General features: G+C 41.4%; 1 protein-coding gene across 1 annotated transcript in view; it reads left to right on the forward strand.

Moving 5' to 3' along the window:
* The first annotated feature begins 2,298 nt into the window (after positions 1 to 2,298).
* The window catches only part of ALK (ALK receptor tyrosine kinase), an 805,341-nt gene continuing 793,072 nt past the window's right edge, over positions 2,299 to 14,567 (forward strand). The window contains exon 1 of the mRNA XM_085019699.1: positions 2,299 to 2,774. The gene's annotated coding sequence lies outside the window, so the exon portion shown is untranslated. The remainder of the gene's footprint in view (positions 2,775 to 14,567) is intronic.

The raw sequence follows: 14,567 nt of genomic DNA on the forward strand, positions 1-14,567 counted from the left end.
TGTGGGTTTGATCCCTGGCCTTGCTCAGTGGGTTAAGGATCTGGTGTTGCCATAAGTTGTGGTGTAGGTTGCAGATGCGGCTTGGTTCCTGAGTCACTGTGACTGTGGCAGCTGTAGCTCTGATTGGACCCCTAGCCTGGGAAATTCCATATGTTGCGGCCCTAAAAAGAAAAAAAAAAAAAAAGACAAAAAAAAAAAAAAAAAAAAGACTCAGAAACAGATACTCCCCATACTCTCCTCACCTAAGTTTTAATAGTAGGTTGAAACCAGAAAGGAGGCTCCTGATTTTTCCATGTCCAAGTCAGCCCAGCCATTCTGTGTTTCCTAGGAAACGTGCAGAATGGAATGGAAATGTATCAAAATTCTGCCCTGTTTAAGCCCATTCTTTGAAAGTTTTAACTCTTTGAATGAAATTTTCCTGATATGCCATACCTGTTTCCTGATATGCAACAACAGTGATATAACACTGATGTCAGCTGGGGCGTCTGCAGCCCAGGGAAGGTCTAAGCCTGTTCTCATGGTTTCTGCAGATTCATGTTCCTAAGTTACACTGGAATGGCCACATTTAAAATGCACCCTTGGAGTTCCCATTGTGGCGCAGTGGAAGTGAATCCAACTAGGAACCATGAAGTTGTGGGTTTGATCCCTGGCCTTGCTCAGTGAGTTAAGGATCCGGCGTTCCCGTGAGCTGTGGTGTAGGTCACAGACGCTGCTCGGATCCTGTGTTGCTATGGCTGTGGTGGTAGGCTGGCAGCTGTAGCTCCGATAAGACCCCTAGCCTGGGAACCTCCATGTGCCGCAGGTGCGGCCCTAAAAACACAAAGCCAAAAAAATTAAAATTAAAAAATAAAATGCAGCATCATCACATACTCACACTCCCCACTTATATGAAGGTTTTTTTATTGTTTGTTTGTTTTTAGTGATTTTGCTACAGATTTGTGGTGTGGAAAGCCACACATGAACTTCTACTCCATCCTGCTTCTTAAGGGTCCCTTGTAAGGATTTCAAAGCCCTTTACCTATATGACCTCTCCTGTAGTCAGGTAGGAAGAGGGTGCACTTGGTCAGCCTTCATACCATATTGTTGCACAGTGCTTTCACTCATTTTATTTTATAAAACCTGTGAGAAACCCCTTTTTGAAGAGGAAGAAGCTGAAGTTGGAGATTAAGGTGACTTGTCTCAAGTCCTACGACCAGTAAAGAGTATACACATGTCTCAAACTGAGGCCTCTGCCTCCAAGTACATTGCTTTTTATAATGCCACCTGGCAGGAACTCAAAAGTGAAGGATCAGAAGTTTGTAAAATCCTGCTGACTTCCACTTGGTTTTTTCAAGATAATGTTTAGCCCAGAACAGAAAGGATAATTAGCCACACATGTGGGCTTATCCCACACTTGCCCTCAGGGCCCAGCTCAGGTCTGAAACTATGCCTTCTCCAGGAACTGCTGTGGGTATTGACCCTGGAAGGCCATAGGAGACCTAAAAGAGGGCTGAGTCTTCACATTTATTTTTCTTCCCTTCCTTGGCTTTTTGTGGAGCTGAGCCTGTCATTAATCAGGCTGTGAAGCAAAGGACATTTTAAAAAAAGTGCCATGTAAAGAACTATTATTTATTTAAAATGGAAAAAAAAAACCAACTCAGAAAATACTGAAATGTTTCCAATATACAGATTTGGTTATATGTTGTTTTCAAGGGACCTAGTCATTTAAAGTTTAGATATTTGGTGAGTTTTAAAAAAATATTTATTTATTTTTCTTTTTACGGCTATACCTATAGCATATGGAAGTTCCCAGGCCAGGGGTCAAATTGGAGATGCAGCTGTAGCCTGTGCCAAAGCCATGGCAACATCAGATCTGAGCTGCACTTGCAGCACACCTGCAGCTTATGGCAACATTGGATCCTTAACCCACTGCGGCAGGCCAGGGATTTAACTCTCATTCTCACAGTGACAATCTTTTTTTTTTTGCTTTTTTAGGGCCACACCCTCAGCATATGGAGGTTCCCAGGCTAGGGGTCATATTGGAGCTACAGCTGCCGGCCTACACCACAGCCACAGCAATGCACAATCCCAGCTGTGTCTTTGACCCACACCACAGCTCACGGCAACACCCAATCTTCAACCCACTGAGCAAGGCCAGGGATCAAACTCGAAAACTCATGGTTCCTAATCGGATTTGTTTCCACTGCACCACTACAGGAACTCCTCACAGTGACAGTGAATCTTGGGTCCTTAACCTGCTGAGCCACAATGGGAACTCTGTATTTGGTGAGTTTTTCATTTTTCCTTTTGTCTTTTTAGGGCCGAATCTGTGGCCCATGGGTGTTCCCAGGCCACAGATCCAATTGGAGCTGTAGCCACCGGCCTGTGTCACAGCCACAGCAAAGCAGAATCTGAGCTGTATCTGCGACCTACACCACAGCTCACGGCACTGCTGGATCCTTAACCCACTGAGCAACGCCATGGATCAAACCTGCGTCCTCATGAGCCACGACAGAAACTGCTGGTGCAGTTTTTTTTGATGAATCAGTTATTCTGGGAGTAGCCCCAACCTACAGCAATGATGAGGATTCATTCATCTTCTCTCTGTACATTCTGAGGAGCTCATTAATTGCCCTAATCGTTTGATGTCATTTTTCCACAAGGGCCGGTGTAGGGATGGAGTCAGAGAAGCCCAACAGGTCCCTATCCTATGGGTCTGAACATCTGAGCAAGGGAGCCCTGGGTATATATCTCCATGAGTGACCATTAGACTGCCCTCCTCACAGCACCCAAAGGTACTAGTATAATTGCTTTTGGCTTTGATATTGAGTATCCATCAGAAACACAACCCTTGTCCAGCTGAGAGCAAAGATGAATGTGTTGTAGAGAAGAGTAGAACAGAATGGAGGTGATAGGAAGCCGAGGCTATTATTATTGTTCTCTAGGGCAGCCCACAGAAAAGAAAGCCTGGCCATGAATACACAGGAAGAAGTAACTGGCAGATACAATTCCAGCAATATGAACACTAGGATATATTGTTCAGCACTTGCAGTTGAATTGCAGAATAAATTCCCAGTGGACCAGGGCCCTTTCTTCCTATGAACTCATGCCCTCTCCTCCCTTGAGCTGCTGTGTTCACAACAGGGTTCTGTATTACTTCGCTACTGATTAATTTTCCTCAGGGGCAGTTCTGATCATGTCTCTCTTGTTTGCGAATCTGCAGGGGCTCCCTGTTGTCCACAGCACGGAGTGAATGTGGCACTCGTGTTTACTTTACCGTCCTCTCCTTGATTGTTGGCTCCTGCCTTTTCCACATATCACCCATGCTTCCCTTTTTGCACCCTGCGTTCAGCCACTGTGTTCCACACACCTCCTTTCCCTGGTTTATCATGCTTTTTTTTGCCTTTCTTTTCTTCCCCAAATGCCCTAATCTCATCTTTGCATGCTGCCTTTGCCAATGATTTTAGAGCACTGGTGAAATGTTAGCTTCTTTTTTTTTTTTTTTTTAAATCCTCTCTTCCAACTAGACATCCCTTCTTCCTCCTGTGGACCCCCACAATACTGTGTCTTTCTTACCATAACACACAACACCTTCAACATTGTGTAACAGGTGTTTGGCAGGGTTTCTTTTCTTCATGTCTTACCTCGTGTTCTTTGAAGGCAGACATAGGTGATTGTTTATTGTGTTTACTCTGGAGTCTTGAGCAGAGTGAGCATCCTAAAATGTTTGATAAATGAATGAATGAGTGAATGAATGAGAGGTGTGATGAGGCAAGGGTGAGTGGTCTTTGGTTCAGGTTGGCACCCAATCATTCTGTCCATCCTTTCCTTCCTTCTCTGTTTTCCTCTTACACTTTTACTTCTTCCTCTTTTTTTTAAATTTCACCTTCCCTCAAGCCTTGGTCTCTAAATAGCACTGCTGGGCATACCTGATCTCTCCAATTGCTAATTTCTTCTACATGGGGAGTTTTCCATGGTCCCAAACAATTTTATTTTTATATTTTAAAAACTGAAGTATGACCTATGACCTATGACACTGTTAGTTCCCAGTCTGTAACATAGTGATTCAGTATTTCTATACATTACAAAGTGATCACCATGTTAAGTCTAGTTATCATCTGTCACCAAAGTTACTGAAAAATATTAATGGATATATTCCTCATGCTATACATTTCATCCCTATGACTCATTTATTTTGTACCTGGAAGTTTGTGATTCTTAATCTCTCTCACTTATTTTATTCATCCTCCCCACTATACTCCCCTCTGGCAACTACTTGTTTGTTCTCTGTATCTATGAGTCTGTTTCTGTTTGGTATGTTCATTTGTCTGTTTCTTAGGTTCCACATGTTAGTTAAATCATATGGTATTTTCTTTTTCCATCTGACTCATTTCACTTAGCATAAAACCCAGTAGGTCAATCCATGTTGGCATGAATGCTAAGATTTCTTTTTTTATGACTTAGTAATATGTCATTTGTGTGTGTGTAGTGTATACATTTTATTTATTCATTCATCTATCAGTGGACACTATTGTACATAATATTGCATTGAATATAGGACCATGTATCTTTTGGAATTCATGTTTTATTTTTTCAGAAAAATACCCATAAGTGAAATTGTTGGATATTATGGTAGTTCTATTATTTTTTTTGAGGAATATCCATACTGTTTTCAATAGTGGCTGTACCAATTTACATTTTCACCAATATTCCACAAATGTTCCCTTTTTTCCACATCTTTGCCAACATTTTTGGTCCTTTTTAGTCTAGTAAAACTCTTTTGCATGTAGCTATTCTGTTTTAATCCTGTTTATTTATTTATTTATTTTTGACTGCACCTGTGGCATATAGAAGTTCCCAGGCCTGTGTACACCACACCTGTGGCAATGCTGAATACCTAACCCACTATGCCAGGCCAGGGAACAAACCCAAGACTCAGCAGTGACCTGAGCCTCTGTAGAGACAATGCTAGATCCTTAACCCATTGAACCACAGTGGGAACTCTCCAACCTTGTTTATTGAAGAGGATCTTTCTCCATTGTATATTCTTGCCTCTTTTGTCATAGTTTAATTGGTCATATAAATGTGGGTTTATTTCTGGCCTCTCTATTCTATTCCATTGATCTATGGGTCTTTGTGCCAGTACCATACTGTTTTAAATACTGTAGCTTTGTAGTATAGTTTGAAATGAGGGAGTATGATACCATCAGCTTTGTTCTTTCTCAGGATTGTTTTGGCAATTTGGACCAAGTCTTTTATGTTTCTATACAAATTTTAGAATTATTTGTTCTTGTTCTGTGCAGGGTTTTTTTTTTTTTTGTGGGGATTGCATTGAATTTATAGATTGCCTTGGGTAGTATGGTCATTTTAATAATGTTAATTCTTTCAATCGATGGGCACAGTATATCTTTCCATTGTTTGATCATTTTCAGTATCTTTCATCAGTGTCTTATATAGTTTTCTTAGGAGCAGGTCTTTCACCTGCTTTTTAGACTTATTCCTAGGTATTTTTTGATGCAATTGTAAATAGAATTGTTTTCTTAATTTCTCTTTCTGAATAGTTCATTGTAGTGTAGAAGTAGTGTAGAAATGCAACAAGTTTCTATGTATTAATTTCATGTCTTGCAACTTTATAGAATTCATTGATGAGTTCTAGTAGTTTTTGGTGGTGTCTTTAGGATTTTCTTTGTAGAGTATCATGTCATCTGCAAACAGTGAAAGTTTTTCTTCTTCCTTTCCAATTTGGATTCCTTTTTTTTTTCTTTTTCTTGTGTAATTGATGTGACTAGGACTTTTAATACCATGTTAAGTACAAGTGGTGAGGGTGGACATCCCTGTCTTTTCGTGATCTTAGAAGAAGTGCTTTTAGCTTTTCACCATTGAGTATGATGTTGACTGTAGGTTTGTCATATATGTCCTTTATTATGTTGAGGTAGGTTTCTTCTGTACTCACTTTGTTGAGAGCTTTCACCATAGATGGATGTTGAATTTTTATCAAAAGCTTTTTTTTGCATCTATTGAGATGATCATATGATTTTTTACTTTTTAATTTGTTAATGTGGTGTATTACATTGATTGATTTCTGGATTTTTAAAAAAATTAAAAAATTTTCATTTTTTATGGCCACACCTGCAGCATATGAAAGTTTCTGGGCCAGGGATTGAATCTGAGCCACAGCTATGACTTACACTGCAGCTGTGGCAATGCCAGATTCTTTAACCCATTGCACTAGGCTGGGGATCAAACCTGTGCACCTCAGCAGTGACCTGAGCCACCACAGTCAGATTCTTAACCCACTGTATCATAGCAGGAATTCCTGATTTGTGGATATTGAAATAACCTTGCATCCTTGGGATAAGCCGCACTTGATCATGTTTCAGTGTGTTGTTGGATTTGGTTTGCTAATATTTTGTTGAGGATTTTTGCATCTATGTTAATCAGTGATATTGGTTTATAATTTTCTTTTTTGTGGTGTCTCTATCTGATTTTGGTATCAGAGTGATGGGGGCCTCATAGAATGAGTTAAGAAACATTTCTTTCTCTGCAGTTTTTTGGAATTGTTTGAGAAGGATAGCTGTTAACTCTTCTTTAAATATTTGTAGAATTCATCTCTGAAGCCATCTGGTCCTGAACTTTGGTTTGATGGGAGGGTTTTTGTTTTGTTTTGTTTTGTTTTGTTTTGCTTTTTAGGGCTGCTCTTGTGGCATATGGACATTCCCAGGCTATGGGTCAAATCAGAGCTACAGCTGCTGGCCTGCACCAGAGCCATAGCAATGTGGGAACCAAGCTGCATGTGCAATCTGTACCATAGCTCACAGCAATGCTGGATCCCCAATCCACTGAGTGAGGTGAGAGACCAAACCTATATCCTCATAGATACTAGTTGTATCTATGGGAACTCCAGGGAGTTATTTTTTTAAGTTACAGATTAGATGTCATTATTTATAGTTGATCCATTCATATTTTATTTTCCTCCTGATTTAGTCTTGTGAGATTGTATCTTTCTAGGAATTTATCTGTTTCCTCTTGTCCATTTATTGGTATATGATTTTTTTGTAGTAATCTTTTTGATGCTTTTCATTTCTGTGGTGTCAGTTCTAACTTCTCTTGATTTTATTTGTTTGAGCCCTATCTCTCTTTTTAAGTTTTTTTCTGGCTGAAGGTTTATCAGTTTCTTTAATTTTTTTCAAAGAACCGGCTCTTAGTTTCATTGATCTTTCTATTTTTTAAAAAGTATCTATTTCATTTATTTCTGCTCTGATCTTCATTATTTCTTTCCTTCTATTAACTTTTGGTTTTGTTTGTTGCTCTTTTTCTAGCTTCTTTAGGTATAAGATTAGATGGTTTATTTGAGATTTTCCTTGTTTCTTGAGGTATCCTTGTATTGCTTTAAATTTCCTTTTTAGTACTGCTCTTCCTGTTTCCCAGAGATTTTTGGATTATTATGTTTCCATTTCCATTTGTCTCCAGGTATTTTAATTTCTTCTATGATCTCTTTCAGAGACTTGTTAACATTTCTTTTTTAAATTAATTTATTAATTTATTTATTGTTGCATTTTAGGACTAAACTTGTGGCATACAGAAGTTCCCATGCTAGGGATCTAATCAGAGCTACAGCTACTGGCGTATGCAAGAGCCACAGCACTGCGGCATCTCAACTACATCTGACCACAGCCCATGGCAATGCCAAATCCCCAGCCCACTGAGTGAGGCCAGGGATCAAGCCCACATCCTCATAGATTCTAATCAGATTCATTTCCGCTGTGCCACAATGGGAGTTCCACTTGTTAATATTTCTTATAAATCCAGCTTTTTTTTTTTTTTTTTCAAGTAGTGTATTTTTTAGTCTCCGCATGTTTTAAGTTTTTTTCCTTGTAGTTGATTTCTAGTCTCATGCCATTGTGGTCAGAAAAGATGCTTGATATGATCTCAGTCTTCTTCAATTTATTGAGACTTGTTCTGTGGCCTACCATATAATATATCCTGGAGGATATTCCTTGTGCACTTGAAAAGAATGTATATTGTACTGCTTTTTTTTCTTTTGTTGAGTGCATATATATTTACTATTCTCATGTCTTCTTATTGGATTGGTCCCTTTATCATTATATAATGTCCTCTTTGTCTCTTGTTTTTGTCTTTGTTATAAAGTCTATTGTGTTTGATATAAATATTGCTCCCCCAGCTTTCTTTCTGTTTCCATTAGAATGGAATAGCTTTTCCCATCCCCTTGCTTTCACTCTGTGTCTTTATTTATTTATTTATTTATTTATATTTTTTTTGGTCTTTTTTTCGCCTTTTCTAGGTCCACTCCTGTGGCATGTGGAGGTTCCCAGGCTAGGGGTCTAATCGGAGCTGTAGCCACTGACCTACACCAGAGCCACAGCAACACAGGATCCGAGCCACGTCTGCAACTTATATGACAGCTCACGGCAACGCTGGATCCCTAACCCACTGAGCAAGGCCAGGGATCGAACCCGCAACCTCATGGTTCCTAGTTGGATTCGTCAGCCACTGAGCCACGACGGGAACTTTTCTCTTTTTTGGTCTTTTGTCCTTTTAGGGCCACATCTGTAGCATGTGGAGGTTCCCAGGCTGGAGGTCTAATTGGAGCTGTTGCTGCTGGCCTACGCCAGAGCCACAGCAATGCCAGATCCGAGCCATGTCTGCCACCCACACCACAGCTCATGGCAAAGTTAGATCGATAACCCACTGAGCGAGGCCTGAGATCAAAACCACAACCTCATGGTTCCTAGTTGGTTTTGTTTCTGTTGCACCACAATGGGAACTCCCAGTCTGTATCTTCAGATTTGAAATGAATCTTGTAGGCAGCATATATATGGATCTTGTTTTTGTATCCATTTAGCCACTCCGTGTCTTTTCATTGGAGCACTTGGTTTATTTACAATTAAAATAATAATAATTTTTTATTTTTTATTTTTTTGTCTTTTTGCCTTTTCTTGGGCTGCTCCCGTGGCATATGGAGATTCCCAGGCTGGGGTCCAATTGGAGCTCTAGCTACTGGCCTATGCCAGAGCCACAACAATGTGGGATCCAAGCCAGGTCTGCAACCTACACCAGAGCTCGTGGCAATACCGGATCCTTAACCCACTGAGCAAGGCCAGGGATCGAACTCACAACTTCATGGTTCCTAGTCGGATTCATTAACCACTGAGCCATGACAGGAACTCCAAAGGGTGATTTTTTTTTTCAATTAAAATAATTATTGATATTTTTGTATTTATTGCCATTTTATTAATTGTGTTCTAGTTGTTTTGTAGTTCCTTTTTGTTCCTTTTTTCTATTTTGTTCTCTTCCCTTGTATTTGACTTTGTTTAGTGTTATGTTGGGATTGGATTTTTCTCCTTTTGTGTTTGTGTTCATAGCTATTACAGACTTTTGGTTTTTGATTACCATGAAGTAGGTGTGTGTTCATATCTGTCTATCTATAAGCTTATTTTAAGTTGATGATCACTTAATTATGAATACATTCTAATAACTCTGTATTTTTACTACCCCTCTGGCAATGTTTAATGTTATTGACATCATATTTTACATCTTTCTGTTTGTGTATCCTTTAACTACTTATTATGGATATAGACGATTTTACTACTCTTGTCTTTTAATCTCCCTGTTAGCTTTGTATGTGGTTGATCTACTGCCTTTACCATGTTTACTTTAACCAATGACATTTTTCCTTTCATAATTTTTATATTTGCAGTTATGGTCTTTTCCACTTAGAGAAATCCCTTTGTCATTTCTTATAAATCTAGTTTAGTGATACTGAACTCTTGTTTGTACTTTGCTTGTCTGTAAAACTCTTTATCTCACCTTCAAATGTGAGTAATAGCTTTGCTCAGTAGAGTATTCTTGGTTATAGGTGTTTTTTTTTTTTTTCTTTTAGCCCTTTAAATATATTGTGCCACTCCCTTTTGGCCTGCAAAATTTCTGCTAAAATGTTGGCTGATAGTCTTATGAGAGTTGTTTTGTACATAACTAGTTGCTTTTGCTTTGCTGCTAAGATTTTTTTTTTTCATTAATTTTTGCCATTGTAATTGTAGTATTTCTTGGTGCAAATCTTTAGGGTCATCTTTTTTTTTTTTTTTCTTTTTGCCATTTCTTGGGCTGCGCCCATGGCATATGGAGTTTCCCAGGCTAGGGGTCTAATCGGAGCTGTAGCCACTGGCCTACACCAGAGCCACAGCAACGCAGGATCCGAGCCGTGCCTGCAACCTACACCACAGCTCATGGCAACGCTGGATCGTTAACCCACTGAGCAAGGGCAGGGATCAAACCCGCCACCTCATGGTTCCTAGTCGGATTCGTTAACCACTGTGCCATGACAGGAATGCCTAGGTTCATCTTATTTGCGACTTACTATGCTTCCTGGATATGGAAGTCTGGTTTCTTTCCCAGGTTAGGGAAGCTTTCATCTATCATTTCTTCAAATTATTCTCTGCCCCTTTCTTTCTCTTCTTTTGTAATATCTACAGTGTGAATGTTAATATGCTTGATGTTGTCTCATTTTAAACATTCTCATATATATATATATATATATATATATATATATATATATATATATTTCTGTTCAGTGTAGGTGATTTCCTCTGCTCTTTCAGTTTTTTGATCCATTCCTCTGTGTCCTCAAATTTATTCTCAATTCCTTCAGGTGTATTTATTTATTTCAGTTATTCTATTCTTTAGTTTCATTTGGTTCTTCTTTGTATTTTCTAACTCTTTGTTAAACTTATCACTGTGTTCATCCATTCTTCTCCCAAGTTTGTTGAGCATCTTTATGATCATTACCTTGAACCCTTTATTGAATAGATTTCTTTTTTTTTTTTTTTTTTTTTTTTGTCTTTTTTGTTGTTGTTGTTGTTGTTATTGTTGCTATTTCTTGGGCCGCTCCCGCGGCATATGGAGGTTCCCAGGCTAGGGGTTGAATCGGAGCTGTAGCCACCGGCCTACGCCAGAGCCACAGCAACGCAGGATCCGAGCCGCGTCTGCAACCTACACCACAGCTCACGGCAACGCCAGATCGTTAACCCACTGAGCAAGGGCAGGGACCGAACCCGCAACCGCATGGTTCCTAGTCGGATTCGTTAACCACTGCGCCACGACGGGAACTCCTGAATAGATTTCTTATCTCCACTTTGTTTAGCTCTTCTTTGGGGATTTTGCCTTGTTCTTTGTTTAGAACATATTCTGTTGCCTCCTTTTGGCCTAATTCACTGTTTTTATTTCCATGTACTAGGTAAGTCAGTTATGTTTCCCAATCTTGGAGAAATTGTCCATATGTAGGAATTGTTCTTTGGGATCCAGAAGTATACTCCGCTCTGGTCACCAGAGCTATTTGCCTCCAGTGGTACCCCATAAGTGGGCTGTATGGGCTCTTCTTTTGTGACAGGGACTACTGTGGATATGCTGATAGGTGGGGCTGCCCCTTTGCCTAGTGACTTCCAGGGCCTGCCATATGTGAAGCTGCTAGGCTGCTGCTGGACAGGGCCAGGTCCAATGTGGCTGGTATGGGAACTACGTTGAGGGGGAGGTGCCTGAGGCTGATGCAGGCCCATTGGTGGGCATGCTGGTGGGTGGGACCCTGTCCTGGGGTAGCCAGCTACAGGGCCTGTTGTGGGTCCTTGGGGCTGATGCAGGTGTTGGTAGGTGAGGCTGGGGCACCAAGTGGCTGGCTAATCAGCCTGAGGCATCTTGGGACTGGTGCTTACTGGTTTGTGGGCAGGTAAGCCCTTGGTGCTAATAAGCTACAGGTGGGAATAATGGTGCCAGTGAACATTAGTTTCCTTGTGTTAGAACCATCTCCCCCAAATGGCTGGCACCTCATTCATGTCTTCTGGGGGAGTCCTTATTGCTTTCTGCCTCTCTGGGAGGATTTGCAAGATCAATAAGTGGGTCTGATGTAGGATTGTTTCAGATCACTGCCTCTGTGCTGGGTCTTGGCGTATGTGAGATTCTTTGTGTGCCCTCTAAAACTGGAGTCTGTTTCCTACAGCCCTCTGGCTCTCCTGTATGCAACCCCTGCTGGCCTTCAAAGCCACATGTTCTGGGAGGTTGTCTTTTCAGAGCAGGACCCCCAGCTTGGGAGCCCAGTGTGGGGGCTGTATCCCTCAACACTTGGGGAGAACCTCCACAATTGTGATTATTTTCCTATTTGTGGATCACTTACCAGGGAGTGTGAGTCTTGATTTTCCCACATCTCTGCCTCTCCTACCATCTCATTTTGGTTCCTTCTTTATATATTCAATTGCGGAAATCTTTTCTGCCAGGCTTCATATCCATTCTCATTAAAGTTGCTCTGTATACAGCTGTAGTTTGGTGTGCCTGTGTGCCTGCAGGAGGAGGTGAGCTCACGGTCTTCCTTGTCTGCCATCTTGTCCACACCCAAAACAAATTTTTTTTTCCTTTTTTTTTTGTTTAGAGTCACACCCATGGAAGTTCCCAGGTCAAATAGGAGCTATGGCTCCTGGCCTAGACCACAGCCACAGCAATGCTGGATCCAAGACATGTTTGCAACCTACACCACAGCTTATGGCAACGCTGGATCCTTAACCCACTGAGCAAGGCCAGGGATTGAACCTGTATCCTCATGGATGCGAGTTGGGTTTCTTACTGCTGAGCCAATGGGAACTCCCTCAAACAACTTTTAAAGAAAAAGAACAAATTAACTGTAAAGTCTGCATGGTCTGGCATCAGGAAAAATAGAGACCTTTTTCCATATAATTATTTAATTTGGAGAGTACTATTTGAAAATATGCATTTGTGGAGCATTCTCTTCTGGCCTCTGGGAAGCAACAAGCACTCTTTCCTGGCTATTGTCTCTACTTATCTCCATCAGAGAGTTAATTTAGGCAGATGAGTACAGTACTGAAGAGCAACCAAGCCTCTTTTCTACCTAAGATCCCTCTACAGACCCCACTTACCTCTGCAGGCGAGGTTATTGGATATAGTGGTTTGGCTTAAAGAAGCAGGGAAAATAGCCAGGTGCTGGGAAAGCACCAGGCTGGACTTGACTCTGGCTCTGCTACATACACACACTTGGGTGGGAGTCGGGTGGGGAACTTATCAGCATCTAAGGGGCTCAATTTCCTCTTTTGCACAGTGGGAGAAGGGATTGGATGATTTCTGGAGTCTTTTCTGGATCAAACCCTCCAGAATTCCTGATTTGAGATCCCAGATTCAAGAAAAGACTACCATGGCTCAGTCTGAGCCAGGGCCAGGAGGTGGCAGCACTACCCTATTCAGAGCCCTTAATCTCAGCTGCAGCCTCAGAGTCTGGGTTGTCACTGCCATAGATCTGGGGTGGGACATCATGCTCCATCTTGATTGGATGCTTCAGTTATGTCCCATTGCAGGTTGTTTGTAGTCTGCTGGGTCATGACTGTCAACAGGAACGCCAAGCCCTGAGTACAGGAAGCACTGATTGCTCCCTCTCTGCCTGACTGACTTCACCTGGCATGACACATGCAGACCAGGGCACACTCATCCCCATTGAGGCCCTAGTGACTGGCTCATATCCGGGCAGTTCACTGGAACTCCTTGACGCAGACTTGAGTCTCTCCCAAGGCAAGTGAGAACTGCATCAGTGAGTAAGCGCCTGGGTTTGCCGACTCTGAATGTGCACTCCCATCTCCCAGGGAGCCCTGTGCTATTTCTAACAGATGCATTTGCTCACAGCAAAAATGGAAATGGCTGATGCCTGGCATGATTGATCCAAGCATGGGGAAGTGACTTGGGGGCTGTCCCTCAGCTTGTGGGGAGCTTTTACTAAATGGGGATGGACATATTATAAATGCAATGAAATATGTACATTTCAAGAAACCCGAGACCATCTAGTTCATTGGTTCTCAGTCTCTGCAGGGCATTACCCAAGAAACTTTTTAAAGATCACCAATTCCAACCCCACAGAAAAAGAATCTCTGGTGCTAGAGCCCTGGAATCTATTTGTAACAAACTCCTCAGATTATGTCTAATGTAGCTGGTCTGTAGAAAAGCATTTAGGAGCCATCACAACATCTAGTCAGGAACAGTGCATTCGGGGAGCTTACTAGAAACACAGATCTCTCAGGTGATGTCTAGCACTATTTTAACAAGCTTTCCAGGTGTAGGGTGACCAACTCATCCTGGTTTTCCTGGGACTTTCTTGGTTTTAGTACTGGAACTCCAGTGTTCCAGAGGCTCCCTCAGTCATGGGAACATTGGGATATCTGGTTCCTTTATGAGGTGACTTTTCATGCATGCTAAAGCTTGAATGGTGCTGGAAACACTTTATTTCCTAGTTGAGGAGATGGGAGCCAGCATGCAAGCAGTTTGCTCATGGACATGCAGTGAGTTAGTGGCAGAGCTAGGATGAGGTTTCCAGCCCAGCATCTTTACTATTCTTGGAAACACTTTGCTCTAAGTAGCTGCCTCACTCTTTCCTACTTTTCGCTAACCCTGGAGGAGCTCATTATGAAGTGGCCATATTCAGGGTGTTCTGTGGCCTAACTCGAGTGGGGTTTGCAGCAATGACAGGTGCCATTAGACTTTAATGAATTCTTCCAGGTCTTCACTTGGTCTGGGTAGGAAAGGTGATT

Source organism: Sus scrofa, chromosome 3, assembly GCF_054392235.1.
Source record: "Sus scrofa isolate SSC_HxYL_T2T_F1_AM1 chromosome 3, Sscrofa_HxYL_maternal_Yorkshire_Landrace_v2.0, whole genome shotgun sequence".
Lineage (NCBI taxonomy): Eukaryota > Metazoa > Chordata > Mammalia > Artiodactyla > Suidae > Sus > Sus scrofa.